The sequence below is a fragment of the Nycticebus coucang genome, chromosome 15 (assembly GCF_027406575.1).
Source record: "Nycticebus coucang isolate mNycCou1 chromosome 15, mNycCou1.pri, whole genome shotgun sequence".
In the NCBI taxonomy this organism is placed as follows: Eukaryota; Metazoa; Chordata; class Mammalia; order Primates; family Lorisidae; genus Nycticebus; species Nycticebus coucang.
The window spans coordinates 36,159,689-36,175,923 of NC_069794.1; positions in this window are offsets into that span (position 1 = coordinate 36,159,689).

Consider the following 16,235-nt stretch of genomic DNA (forward strand, 5'->3'; position numbering starts at 1 on the left):
TTGCTGGGCTGTTAGCGCTCTCTCAGATTATTCCCATTATCTTGTTCGATTGAAAAGGACACTTTCCTTTGCACTCAAAGTAAGAGAGATGCTGTTACTTTTCCAAATTATAGTTACAATTGAGAGTCATTCTTCTACCTATAAGGACATAATCAAAATTCTTTTTTTTTTTTTTGAGATAGAATCTTGTTCCAGACTAGCATGCCATTGCCTCAGCATAGCTCACAGCAATCTCAAACTCCAAGGGTCAAGCAATCCCCCTGTCTTTGCCTCTCAGTACCTGGGACTCTAGGCACCTGCCAACACAGCTGGCTAATTTTTTTATTTTTTGTAGAGACAGTGTCTCCCTCTTCCTCATGCTGGTCTCAAACTCCTGAGCTCAAGTAATGCTCCTGTCTTGCCCTCTCAGAGTACTAGGATTACAAGCATGAGCCACTGTGCCCAACCCCAATTTTTTTGTTTTTGTTTTCATTTTTTTGTATAATCTGTGCACCCACTTTTTTTGCCTTAAAGCCAACACAATACTTCTATAATATATCAGTGTTCATATTTATTGAAATAATACATATCCCTTGTAAAAATATATTATGTGTAACAATATATAAAAAAGTCATAATATTGCTACCTAAAGGCAAACAACTTTTGAAAATTCTCTTAATATATAAATGATGAGTACAAATATAGTATAAAATCTCTGTTGTTCATTTTTTAATATTATTTTTAGCTAAAAATAATTATTATGTCTGTAGGCAAGAACTTAATGTTATTCAATTCAATGTAAATTAATTCCAATTACATTTTTTTTGGGGGGGGGGACATAGTCTCACTCTGTCATCCAGGCAAGAGTGCCGTGGACTTTTCATAGCTCACAGCAACCTCAAACTGCTAGGGTCAAGTGATCCTCCTATGTTAGCCTCCTGAATAGCTGGGACTACAGGCATGTACTATCGTGCCTGACTAGTTTTGTATTTTAGTAGAGATGGGTCACACTCTTGCTTAGGCTGGTCTCAAACTTCTAAGCTCAAGCAATCCACCCACCTTGGCCTCCCAGTTTGCTAGGATTACTGGCATGAGCCACCACACCCAGGTCTCCAATTAGAATTTTAGAGTCTGTGAAGTATTTTCTCAAATTAGATTTTTTTCATTCAGTTAATTTTCTCTGTCTTCATCATCTCTAGAATCACATTCAAGTTTTGGTTTAATTCAAGCAGTACCACATTGGTGAGGATATGGGTCCCTCTCCAAAGTTGTCTGTTTACATTACATTTTGTTTGCATTTATTCTTCATGCTCCTTAAAGAGATATCCTATATGCCTTTTAGTGTCCCTTTATTTGGTCATGGCTTCCACATCCACCTCTTTCCAGCAAAAAGGACCTTTGAATTCCTGCTGTCTCTTAGCTATACCCACACCATATAGGAAAAACAATTGGATGCTCACTTAAAACTCTGTGGAGCTACAGTGAAATTCATCTTCCTTGGTAACTTCAGTGGCTAGTGCTACTTGATATAATAAGGATCTTATGGATCAAAGGATTCTCTACTAGGCTTACTGACTCCCCAGTCACTCACTGAAACACACAACATGGGTCCCTTTGGTATCCTGCACCTGCCTGCAACAAGTGTAGGTGGAGATTCTAGAACTCAACTCACTTAGACCTCAGTTCCACGTTACTTTAGGGGAGTGGCAAATTCCAACTCAAGTTTCTAACACAAAATCATATTCTCTACAGTTTTACTCCTCCAGCTTGGGCATCTCCTATCTAATCTCCGGGGATAATCTATCATTTTTCCAAACCATTACTTATAGCCAAAAGATGTCTTCCAGGTTTAGCCTTTTAAAAATACAATATTCTTCTGGGTATATGCCTAGTAGAGGAATTATAGGATTGAATGGCAGATCTATTTTTAGAGCTCTAAGTGTTCTCCAAACATCTTTCCAAAAGGAATGTATTAATTTGCATTCCCACCAGCAGTGTAGAAGTGTTCCCTTTCTCCACATCGATGCCAACATCTCTGGTCTTCGGATTTTGTGATATGGGCTAACCTTACTGAAGTTAGATGATATATCAAAGTAGTTTTGATTTGCATTTCTCTGATTATTAAAGATAATGAGCATTTTTTTGTATGTCTGTAGGCCATGCACCTGTCTTCTTCAGAGAAGTTTCTCTTCAAATCCCTTGCCCAGCCGGTGATGGGATCACTTGTTCTTTTCTTGCTTATACATTTGAGTTCTCTGTGAATTCTGGTTATTAAACCTTTTTCGGAAACATAACCTGCAAATATCTTCTCCCATTCTGATGGCTGTTTGCTTGCTTTACTTACTGTGTTCTTGGCTGTGCAGAGAAGCTTTTTAGTTTGATCGGGTCCCAGTAGTGTATTTTTGAAGCTGCTTCAATTGCCCAGGGGGTCCTCCTCATAAAAGACTCACCTAGACCGATTTCTTCAAGGGTTTTCCCTGCACTCTCTTCTAGTATTTTTATAGTTTCATGTCTTAAGTTTAAATCTTTAATCCAGAGAGAGTCTATCTTAGTTAATGGTGAAAGGTGTGGGTCCAGTTTCAGTCTTCTACAGATCGCCAGCCAGTTCACCCAGCACCATTTGTTAAATAGGGAATCTTTTCCCCACTGAATTTTTTTAATTGGCTTGTCAAACATCAAATAATGGTAAGTAGCTGGATTCATCTCTTGGTTCTCTATTCTGTTCCAGACATCTACTTCTCTGTTTTTGTGCCAGTACCATGCTGTTTTGATCACTATCGATTTATAATATAGTCTGAGGTCTGGTAGCGTGATTCCTCCTGCTTTGTTTTTATTTCTGAGTAATGTCTTGGCTATTCGAGGTTTAATTGTATCATAACAAAGATATTTGTACCAGAATGTTTATTGCAGCCCAGTTCATAATTGCTAAGTCATGGGAAAAGCCCAAGTGTCCATCAATCCATGAATGGATTAATAAATTGTGGTATATGTACACCATGTAATATTATGCAACCTTAAAGAAAGATGGAGACTTTACCTCTTTCATGTTTACATGGATGAAGCTAGAACATATTCTTCTTAGTAAAGTATCTCAAGAATGGAAGAAAAAGTATCCAATGTACTCAGCCCTACTATGAAACTAATTTATGGCTTTCACATGAAAGCTATAACCCAGTTATAACCTAAGAATAGTGGGAAGGGGGAGAGGGAGGGGAGGGAGGAGGGAGGTAGGCAGAGAGAGGGTGATTGGTGGGATTACACCTGCAGTGCATCTTAGTGTATATGTGAAACTTAGTAAATGTAGAATGTAAATGTCTTAACACAATAACTAAGAAAGTGCCAGGAAGGCTATGTTAAGCACTGTGATGAAAATATGTCAAATGGTCTATAAAACCAGTGTATGGTGCCCCATGATCGCATTAATGTACACAGCTATGATTTAATTTAAAAAAAATAAATAAAATTAAAAAAAGAAGTGGGCAAAAAAAAATAAAAATACAATATTCTGACTCTCACAGGTCAAAAGCCTTGGTTTTTGAGAATCTGCCCCTGCTATGAGTCTCAAGAGCCTATTTTGGAATTCAGGATTCAAGGTATTGACATTTTGTCCTCTGTATTCTATGTAATCTCTACCCTGAAGATAATGCATATTAATGAATTAATAGGAGAAAGGTCACACCAAAAACAGAAATAGATTGAATTGCAGAGAAAAGAATTTCAGTTAACATAGTAGAAATTTGTCTATCTAGCTAGCTACCTCACTACTTACCTATTTCTCCAGAAAGATTTGTTTTTTCCTAGAGAATTCAAGTATGTCTATTGCTCTTATTCCTCGGAATTCAACCATTTCTTTCCACTTTGCTTAAAGCTCCACTTCAGTAAACACTTGAAACATTTCTTTTGCCCTTACTATTTGAAATTATTCCATTTACCTGCTATTGAGTTCACTGGCTACTTTATTTATTCCCTTAATCACAGAGTTTCTTATAAAAGGTGAGCAATGCTTCAATCATGGTAAGTTATTATTTTATAATAAATAAAAACATCAGAATAGGTTATTTTTTTTCCTTTTTGCTTCTAGTTTGAGATTGCCTATAGCTCACACCAGCAAAACTATTCCAAAAGTTAAATATGGTATCTGAGGTAGATTTGGACATAAAGTCCTCTTAGGCATTTATCAGGAAATTGCAAAAAAATTCTCCAGTGCTCCACATTACTACTTCTTTCATTCTTCTTGCTAACCTCTTTCTCCATAATAGTCATGTAGACAAGGGGTTTGCAAACTTTCTCTGGACAGGGCCTAATAGATTTTTCAGGTTTCACATACTATATGGTCTCTGTCACAACTATGCAACTCTTCTATTGTAGTGCAAAAGGTGTCACAGAAAACACATAAATGAATGAGTATGATTGTATTCCAATTAAATTTTATTTACAAAAAGAGGTGGTGGGTCAAATTTGGTTCACAATTGAATGTTTGCTGACCCCCGAGTTAGGCTATCTGGTCTCCATTCAAAAATCATCTTTTTAATTCAGTCTGTATTCTATGCTTTATTTATCTCTTTGGGGAGGATATCGCCTCCCCTTGTGACATGACATGACTGTTTCTTGGTCTGGTATTTGTAATCTTGTCCAATATGACTATAAGAAAAGAAAAAGAAACTAAGACCAACCAGAAGAAAGTGTTGGGAAAAATAATCTAACCACATATTCTGGCTTTGGTGAGAATAGGCAAACCATCTAAGGAGCATTTTCAAAAGATACAGAAACTTTGAGCCTAAGCCAGAGCAGTATCAGTGCCTGCTCACACTGAAACCAGAGGGGCAGATGTTGTCCAACATTAGCTGGCCAGGAAGAATCATCAGCAGTTTGTTTATCTCTACTACAGGCTGTCAGCCAAGAGTCCAATGGGATGGGAAAGGCTATAGCACAGTCAATGAGCCAGGCACTCGGCAGGTTCATTGTCAATTCATTCAAGCCAAAGCTTTATTTTTAGGTATCTGGATGGGATCCAAATGGCTAGAGTTGTGGCAGAGTTGTGGATACATAATAAGCCAAGGAACCAGACCAACCAAAGAGTTGGGAACAAAGAGAGGCCCAGTACTATCTCAGAGCAGACAACCCATTCCGGAGGATGAAATCAATCATGATGCCATAAGGGAGGACTGCCTCGTGCTTTAGATGGTCTCTCTGAGAAATTACTTGGCTAGATAACTTACTGCAGAGGCTCTGCCCTCTCCAATCAATGTGTAATTTATCCTTCATAATGGTGGCCAGAGAAATAAGTAGAGAAAGGCTGAATGACCCTACCTAAAATGTACCTAAGACTAGAGGAGAATCTAATAAATCTTGACTTGAAAAATTCAGTGAGAAATATAACTGCCACACTGAGAAGAACAGTTGCTTTAGCACCTATTAAGCTCTAGTCAGACTTTAAGATAAATCAAATAATATCTATCCAAAGACCACTTTGTTAAGTCATCTTTTTTTTTTTTTCTGTAGAGACAGAGTCTCACTGTACTGCCCTCGGGTAGAGTGCCGTGGCGTCACACGGCTCACAGCAACCTCTAACTCCTGGGCTTACGGGATTCTCTTGCCTCAGCCTCCCAAGCAGCTGGGACTACAGGCGCCCACCACAACGCCCAGCTATTTTTTTGTTGTTGTTGCAGTTTGGCAGGGGCTGGGTTTGAACCCGCCACCCTCGGCATATGGGGCCGGCGCCCTACTCACTGAGCCACAGGCACCGCCCTGTTAAGTCATCTTGAAAAATTACTGTCACCAATAATATTGTCTCTATGAGCAGTAAATGTTTCACTAAGAAAAGAAGCAACCGGAAAATTAAATCATAATTAGACCATAACCAGGTAAACATGGAGTTAGTACAAAGGAGATTTGATGTATAAAATTTTTAATGACATTAGGCTAACATGACATGAAATACATATACTTCTTCATAAAAATATTCTTGTCTTTTTGATGTAGGCATTTAGTGCTATGAACTTCCCTCTCAGCATTGCCTTTCTTGTGTCCCAGAGATTGTTGGTTGCTTGTGTCACCATCGTCATTCAATTTTAAAAAGTTTTGATATCCATCTTGATTTTTGCCCTTGATTCAAAGATTGTTCAGCAGTAGGTTGTTTAATTTACATGTATTTGCATATCTTTGAGAGTTCCTCTTGGAACTGATTTCGAGTTTTATTGCACTGTGGTCTGAGAAGAGATATATGGTGTGATTTTTATTTTTTTAACTTGCTGAGACTTATTTTTTTACCTAATATATGGTTTATCTTGGAAAATGTACTACGTGCTGATGAGAAGAATAGTCTAAGGTGTGAGGGAAGAAGTTTCTGTAAATGTCTGTTATGTTCATTTATTTGAAAGTCCCTTTTAAGTCCATATTTTCTGCCTCAATGAACTGTCTAGTTCTGCCACTGGTATGTAGAAGTCCTTCATTATTATTATGTTACTATTAGGTCTAGTAGTATTTGTTTTATGAATCTGAGAACTCCAGTGTTAGCAGCATGTATTTTAGGATTGTTAAATATTCTCATTGAATTGATCCCTTTATCTTTATAAAATGACCATCTTTGTCTTCTACTATGGTTGATTTAAAGTCTATTTAATCTACTGTAAGAATAGCTGCTCCTGCTTTAATAACTAACCTAATACCATACCTCAAGGAACTAGAAAAACTAAAACAAACCAAATGCACAACTAGCAAAGGACAGGAAACAACAGAGAAGAACTAAATAAAATTAAAACAAAAAACAATACAAAGGATCAATGAAATGAAAATTGGTTCCTTAAAAAGATAAATAAAGTCTATATTCTACTAGCCAGATTAACCAAGAAAAGAAGAAAGAGGATTCAAACAATCTCAATCAGAAATGAATAAGGAAACATTACAACTGGTATCACAGAAATATAAAAGATCATCTGAGAACACTTCTATGGACAAAAACTCTAGAAACTCTAGAGGAAATAAATAGATTTTTGAAAACACACGACCTCCCATGCTTGAATCAGGAAGAAGTAGACATTGTGAACAAACCAATAATGAGTAGTGAGATTATATCAGTAATAAAAAAAATCCCTTCCTGCAAAAAAAGCCCATGACCATATGGCTCCATAGCCAAAATCTATCAGACCTGGAAAAAAGAACTGACACCTAAAACTGTCACATAACATTGAGAAGATGGGAATCCTCCCTAATTCATTTTACAAAGCTAGTATCATCCTGATATCAAAGCCAGGGAGGGACACAACAAAAAAAGAAAACTACAAATATCCCTCATAAATATAGATTCAAAAATTTTCAACAAAATACTAGCAAGCCCAATTTAATAGTACATCACAAAATAATTTACCACCAAGTGGGTTTCATCTTAGGGATGCAAGAGTGGTTCAATATATTCAAATCAATACAAGTGATTCACCGCATAACTGGAAGTAACAAAAACCATTTGATCTTACTGGAGTTAGATGATATCTCAAAGTAGTTTTGATTTGCATTTCTCTGATCATTAAGGATGATGAGCATTTTTTCATATGTCTGTAGGCCATGTGCCTGTATTCTGTAGAGAAGTTTCTCTTCAAGTCTCTTGCCCATACTGAGATGGGATCACTTGTTCTTTTCTTGCTAATACGTTTGAGTTCTCTGTGGATTCTTGTTATTAAACCTTTGTCAGAGACATAACCTGCAAATATTTTTTCCCATTCTGAGGGCTGTCTGCCAAAACCAGAGATGTTGGCGTGGACGTGGAGAAAAGGGAACACTTCTACACTGCTGTGGGGAATGCAAACTAATATGTTCCTTTTGGAAAGATGTTTGGAGAACACTTAGGGATCTAAAAACAGACCTGCCATTCAATCCTACAATTTTTCTACTAGGTATATATCCAGAAGAAGACAGACAAAAATCACATTATAACAAAGATATTTGTACCAGAATGTTTATTGCAGCCCAATTCATAATTGCTAAGTCATGGAAGAAGCCCAAGTGCCCATTGACCTAGGAATGGATTAATAAATTGTGATATATGTACACCATAAAATATTATGCAGCCTTAAAAAAAGATGGAGATTTTACCTCTTTCATGTTTACATGGATGGAGCTGGAACATATTCTTCTTAGCAAAGTATCTCAAGAATGGAAGAAAAAGTATCCAATGTACTCAGCCCTACTATGAAACCCAATTATAGCCCAAGAATATGGGGGGAAAGGATAGAGAAGGGAGGCGTGGGGGTAAGATGGGTGGAGGGAGAGTAATTGGTGGGACCACACCTACAGTACATCTTACAAGGGTACATGTGAAATTGACTAAATGTAGAATATAAATGTCTTAACACAATAACTAAGAAAATGCTGTGAAGGCTATGTTAACCAGTTTGATGAAAATATGTCAAATTGTATATAAAACCAGCATATTGTACCCCACGATTGCATTAATGTACACAGCTACAATTTAATAAAGAAATAAAAAGTTTGATCATTTCAATAGATTTAGTAAAATCATTCAATAAAATGCAGCCCCTTTCATGATAAAACCCTCAACAAATGAGGCATAGAAGGAATAGACCTCAAAATAATAAAAGCCATATATGACAAACCCACAGCCAAAAATCATACTGAATGGGGGTGAAATTTAAAGTATTCTCCCTAAGAATCAGAACAAGATAAGAATGCCCACTGTCTCCACTTCTATTTACCATAATACTGGAAATACTAGTCAGAGGAATCAAGCAAGAGAAAGAAATAAAGGGCATCCAAATCAGAAAAGAGAAAGTTAAATAATCCCTGTTTTCTGATGATGATATCTTACATTTAGAAAACTCTAAAGCAGTGGCTCTCAACCTTGCTAATGCTGCTGTGACCATTTAATACAGTTCCTCATGTTGTAGTGACCCCCAATCATAAAACTATTTTTGTTGCTACTTCATAACTGTAATTTTGCTACTGTTATGAATCATAATGTAAATATCTGATATGCAGGATGGTCTTAGGCAACCCCTGTGAAAGGGTCATTCAATGCCCAAAGGGGTTGGGACCCACACGTTGAGAACCGCTGTTCTAAATACTCCTCCAAAAAACTCCTAGAATTGGTAAATAAATTCAGCAAAGTCTCAGATTACAAAATTAATGTACACTACTCAGTAGCATTCCTATACACTAATAACGCCACGCTGAAAATCAAATCAAGAACTCAATACTGTTTACAAAAGCCTCAAAAGAAGTAAAAGGCCTAGGAATATGCTTAACCAAGGAGATGAAAGATCTCTACAGAATGAACTGCAAATCCCTAATTTAAAAAAGGAATGTTTACACACTGTTGGTGGTATTGCAAATTAGTACAACTTCTATGGAAAGCACTATACAGATTCTTTATAAAACGAAAAATAGACCTATCATTCAATCCAGCCATCCCACTACTGGGTATCTAACCAAAGGAAAACAAGTCATATATCAAAAAGACACATGGGCTGTATGTTTCTTGCAACACAGTTCATAATTGCAAAGATATGGAATCAACCTAAGTGCCCACAAACTTATGAGTGAATAAAGAAAAGAAAATGTGATACACACACATACACACACACACACACAGCATGGAGTACTACTCAGTGATAAGAAAGAATTAAATCATGTCTTTTGCCATAACCTGGATAGAACTGAAAGCATTTATCCTAAGTGAAATATTTAAAGAACAGAAAAATAACTACCACCTATGCTTACTTATAAGTGAGAGCTAAATTATAGATATACATGGTCATACAGAGTGGTATAATGGACTTTGAGAATTAGAAGAGAGGAGTGTATGAGGGGAGTTAAGAATCAAAAATTACCTATCAGGTACATTGTACACTATTCCGGTGACCAGCACACTAAAGCCTTAACTTCACCACTATATAATTCATCCATATAACCAAAAACACTTGTACCCCCAAATCTACTGAAACAAGCATAAATACATTAAGTAAAAAATAAGAAGTATTACTGTGAGTGGCTCTAGAAGATGCAGTACATGTTGCCTGTAATTACTTTCATCTTTGTTCATGAGCGGGATGCCTTTCTTAGGAAGAGAAACATTTGAGTTTCAAGAGGATGGTTAGGGGAAAGCATTCCCTTGACTATTCATAGATTAGCATTGCCAACACTTATCTTCCTGCAATTCTTTTTCGTTTTCCTACATTTCCATGACTAATGAACCCTAAGATAATTGATAGGTACAGACTTTATTTAAATACATTTAATATGGGCGATCAACTCCCAATCAAATCCTGTTAGCATGGGAATCATTCTTTACTTTTTCCATGGCTTTGCTTATTTCTGCTTTGGTTTATGACCTTAAGTTTTAACTCTGCAAGAATATTCTCTTTAATTTTCAAGAAGGTAAAAGTCCTCACCCACAGGCTATCAAGAGGGGATGCTATGAAATGGAAAGTGCAGCAGTACACGTAGACAAATGCCAAACACGCTGGATTCCTTGTGTGGTTGGTAAAAATGGACACTTGGGGGCTCAGATGTTGGATGCCGGATCAATGGGGCTTCTTAAAGTAACTTAATTCCAAGACTCACTATACTGAAATCTACTTCCTGCCTCAATTAGTATTGGCTTCTAAACAGATGTGAGACTACAACAATGGGGTAATTGGTGGGGGGGAGGCTAGCTGAGGGTGTGGAGGTGTATGTCAGAAGATTCAGCTTCTGTACACCTTGTGAAAGTAGTGATAGCATGGCACAGCAGGCCAGCCATGAAGAATAGCAGGAGCTCGCATAGGAAACCGAGATGGGTAAACATTGCCTATGCAAGAATGAAGGGGACCAGGTAATACTCTGGAGAGCCAAGAACCCTGGATCCGTGCTGAACAGCTTGGAATATTAGCTACACAGGGTGGAAAATAGAGCAACAACTGTCTGTAAAAAGACTGGTTAGTATTCTGAGGTCTTGACTTGTGGGTTGCTTAACCACATTAAACAAGTTGCTGATACTCACCAGCTCATTTGGAAAGTAGAGATAATAAAACTACCTCAGAGGGCTTGGAAAGGAGTTGATAAGACAGTGTGTAGAAAGTGCTTATTATAATAACTGACAGAACTGCACTGAGAAAAGCCATTTCCTTTTTCTCCAGTATAAGAGATTCTTAGCCTGCAGTATATGGTCCTAAGGAGAATCACAGCTGGGTGGGAGGAAGGGTGTGAACCCCTTTAAATTGTTTATGAAAATGTATATGTACATTTTTTCTAAGAAGAAAGTTTTTATCTTTAACCCAAATTTTAAGAATCCCCTTGCCTGGAATAAAGGTTGAAAAGCACTTTGCTTCTCACAATAGCAAGAAATGATTTCCAAAAGTCACTTACTAGTGGGGAAAATGTGACCCTTTATATATAAACAAGCCAGTTTCCCAAACTGGATCAGACTATACCTCAGGAAAGTCTTTTAATTCTGCCAGCTGGACACAGCCAACAGTGCTTGGAATTAAAGAATAATCACAAAGCAAAGAACTCTTTGGTTGACTCAATTTCTTACTTAGACCTGTTCATGTGTTGAAATTTTTCTTTTTGCTTTCTTTCCATCATTAACAAATTGTCTTCATGATTTGAACCTGTCCCTCTCTTTCAGGACAATAAACACTGCCATATTTGTTCTGGCTCTTCCTGGTCAGAAACAAAGACAATGGTTATTACGGTGGAAATATAGACATTCCAGACTACATTCTCCTCCTCCCTCTCAGATGATCTCTTTTGCCAATATTCATCAACCAGAACGTATTTAGCCCCACAGTGTTAATAGAGGGATATGCTAATGAGATAGATGCTTTCCTTTATGATGAAAACAATTATGACCAAATAGTCTATATAATGGCAGTTATTGATACAACAACTGGATCTACTTGACAAGGAGGATGTAACATCTCAAACAATGGAAAAGGAGATTTTGTGTTAATATAAATAACCCATGTACAATTTATTAAATGAGAAAATTATTAATATATGTATGCACTATGTTGAAGATAGTAAATTGAGATATAAAATACACTATTTGTGAATTTAAAAAAAGTAAGTCAAATCAATGTAAGTTCTTCCCTGGTTGAAGTTAAAATCTCAAGATATATAGAAACACATAGAATTAATAAATATGCAAAGGATCATAACTCTAGTCCCCTTAACATATTCATGAGCCAATTAAGAAAATATGGCTACATTCCATTATTGGTGGTAGAATATTTGGTTCAAAGAATAATTGGTCTGCTGGTGCAAGAGATTATATGCTGAATCCTTTCTCATATATAACCTGCAAATAATTAATGTTCATTTTATGTCATTACAACAAATAATTTTAGTTACCATCTATAAGGCAATAAGAAAACATTTCTAAGGACAAAATAATGTTTCTGTAGGTGATTCACAATACATGAGCAAGTATTTAGTTAGCACTGTGTTTATAGAGCCATCAATTCCCTTCTAAAGGGGCTACCCTATTGTGGATTCAGGCATTTGCATTTACATTACTTTCCTTGTCAATCAGTTTTAGTGAGTGAGCTTTAATGAAGCAAGCTCAAGAACATAGACCAGGAAAATGAAAGGAAAATATTCAAACTTTTGGTGCATCTCTATTTGACTCAGAATCATGCATGTTTCAGTTGAAATGTTTTACAGTAACCAATACCATTGCTAGCTCAAATTTTCACTTTCAAAACATTTCTTTTCAGATTTGATGTAAACATTATTAAGGTTTAGGAATCAGTTAACAACAAAAGGCCTGGTTAATGTTATAGATGATGGTGATATAAGGTTGATATGATGAAACTGATAAAAGATAGACATTAGAAGTAAAATTTGGCATAATACATAAAAAACAGTCTATAAATTACACACAGCCAGGGGTTATATTTGTTTGGTGCACTGTGGTATCTCCATTTCTGAGGACTATGTGTGCCTTACATGGGCACTCGGTCAAAATTCTTTTCAGTGAGTGAACTTGTTAATGAACAAACTCTGTGAAGATAGATCGGACAAACAGGTCACTGAAATACAACAGCATAGACAGACCAGCAACATGTCCAGGGTGTTGTACGGTGGTCTCAGGTTTCACTGAGGCATTAGATGTAAGTGACTTTATTTATAGTTCTACTCAATAAACTTCTGAATCTTCAGAAAATAATAGTATAGCTTCTGCTTCATAAATAAAAGCAAAATGACATGTTTGACTCCAGAAGGTTAAACTATCGACTTTCTTTCTGAGATCTGCAGAAGAGCCAGCATAAACTGAAAATACTTCTAAGACTACCTTACAAACAAGGTATGTGTTAACATTTTTATATGTAAAATTTAATCAGCAAAGTTAATTTGGTTGGTAATTTAATTTAGCAAGAATCAAATTAAGAATAAATTCTTCAACTTTCAGGTATGCTGGAGTACTTAGCCCAATCTAATGAAAAGACGTCTAAACTAGTTGTTCTGGGTCACTAGTAACGTTGAACGCACAACAGAATTTTTCTACTTCAGTCTTAGGTGGGATCTCTTCCTTTTTTCCTTAGAAATAAAAATCTGCTTGTTTTTTACATGTTTGTTTGCAAAGCAAAGTTTTTAAGACTGTTCTAATAAAATTATCTTTTAGGTATTCAACTAATTTACGATTTGTTGTCAATTTCAGCGATTGGCTTAAATCATGACCATAAATATTCAACTTGGCACCATAAGACATCTGCTGTTTGATTGCAATATGCTACTTTTATGATTTCTTTTCAAGAACTCTGAGTTTTATTTACATGTACCAGATTACATCCTAAGACACTTGAAGTGACTGTTTAGCATTAACACTTGCAAATAATAACAAGATATATGCAGACACATGTTAATAATCGCCTTTATAGTCTTCCCTCTTGGTGGTGCAATAGTTCATAGCCCCGGTAACTCCATGGAGGAAAGGCAAGGAGCAAGAGGCCTAGTTTTATTTTATACTTCACTTTAATTTCATACGTACATAAAATAAGTTAATTATAATAGAGGTCACTGCCAACACTAAGAAATAGAATATATGTATGAGGATTGTAGGACTGGAGGGAGCTATATCTCTTATGAATATTGAGTTTCTCAGCTTAGGAAAGAAGTGTTGATTTACTGAACTTTTTTTTCCATTTTGGTCTCTTTCATGCAGAGCTTCCTTTTTGTCGTTTGTTCCTTCATCACAAACAGAGAGCAAGGTTGGACTTCTAAGGTGCTCTTTCAAAGCTCTCAATTACTTGAAAATCCCTGGATTATCTAAAACTCACTGTACGCAATATGTACTTTAAAGAAATTGTGTGTGTATGCTTTGTTCATTAATCAGAGATTGAGAAGTGCAAGAAAATACAAAATAATAGCAGCTAAAAGGATGCTTCGAGAACTTTTATGAGAGGACTGATAATATCTGGATGAGTTGACCAAATAATAAAGGAGAATAAGCACACTCACCATTTTTTAGCCACCAGTGAAATCAACCATTCTGTTTGGAAAATATTTCTTGAAAATCCTATTTTGTTTTTTGTAGCCTATTTAAAAATGCTTCTAATTTGCAAGCATAAGGAAGCAAAATGGTGATGTTTGAAAGCCTCTTGCAGGAATGAATTAAAAACAGGAAGTGATGCCCATCGTCATGAGTGAGTGTCATAAATTCCTTTAATATATTTGCTGCTTCACATCCATTTTCAGGCCTGACATAAATTGTTTAAAACCCAGTAGAACCCTATCACTTTAATCAAGTTAAAACTTCCCCTCCTGTGCGTAGTGGTTTGCAGTACAGCCTGTTTGTTCCTCATCTCACTGGCCCCAAACGCAGCACACTCACTGCTGCTGCTCACAGTGAAATATAATGGTCAACATCACAGTCATGTAAATGAGTTGCACCTTTTCTGCGTTTTCTTTAAACTCACCAATCCACAGCCTCTTCAGGAAAGCCAAAGGAATATGCCCATGGACAGTAGTAAAGGCATAGTCCCACCCGTGCTCTCTCTCTCTCTTTCTCTCTGTCCCCCTCACCACTGGCTGAGCTTCTTGCCCTGTCTGGACTTCTTGTAGGCCTCCTATCAGTACCCCTAACCTCTCTGAGACCTGTGAATAATACATTTCTTTTGTTTCACACATTTTGGTTTCACTTCCTCATTGTGTCCCACCTGACACACACAACTAAACTGAACTTTCCCTTCTCGGGGTTCTCCTACAGAGTAACTGCCTTGGCTTATGACCAATGTCATGGGAGACTTCAAGACCAAATTCCAAAGAAACCATAATAGAAGAAATCGTAACAATCAGACTCAGTCCACCACTATAAGCACCTCTTGTGTTAGCATCGAATGCTGAGTTAGAATAGTGTATTATAAATGAGACTCAAAGCAAGGAGAGTTTTACAGATTTGTATTCAATTATGAATATTTGCCAAAACTTTCAAATTTGCTTTTTATGAAAAATAATTTTTCATTTCCAGGGACAGCTGAAAAATAAATTTGCAAACAGTATATAAGGAACAGTTTAAATTATGCAGGTTGACCTATCTAATTAAGGCCTTGAAAGCAGCTGTGATGATGAAGCTGTAACTGTCAGGGAGGATTTCTCACAAATGTTTTGACTCATATTAGAATCATAAATTACTTGTACCTACGCTAGAAAATGACTCTCTTAGGAATTACCAAAATGTGCAAACTTTCTTTATAATACATAGTTTAAATTAGCAGAATTTTGACTGAATACCTAGGTAGCTAACCATTTTAATTTATTTTTAACATCATAAACATACAATACAGAGTAATAGTGAATAGCTGCCCTATACTTTATCAAAAGATTTATCAGCTTGAAAAAATGTTAAACAGAATGAAAAATAACCTATTCATTTGTATTATCTAGTACTGTTTAGGCAAATAAAAATTTTATATGCTATATTTTATACTTATTTAAAATTTAATGACTGAAGTATTTAAAATGGAATAATGCTGTTCATGAGTATCATAGTTTACATTATCTGCTTTGAAAACGAATGCTTAGAAGTTCTTCCAGAAACGTTAACTAATGTTGAACTTCTATGCTCAACTCTCTTCTGTCATTTACACAATGAATTAGCGGGTACCCTGGTTGACTGTCTCATTTCAGGAGTTCTGGATGAACAATTGCTACTTAATCATAAGAAGGAGACTAAAGAAAAAGTGGAACTTCTGTTTACTGCTCTCCATGTGATCAAATGAAGCCTCCAATATTTATTTATGTTTAAATTATCTCCAAAAGTG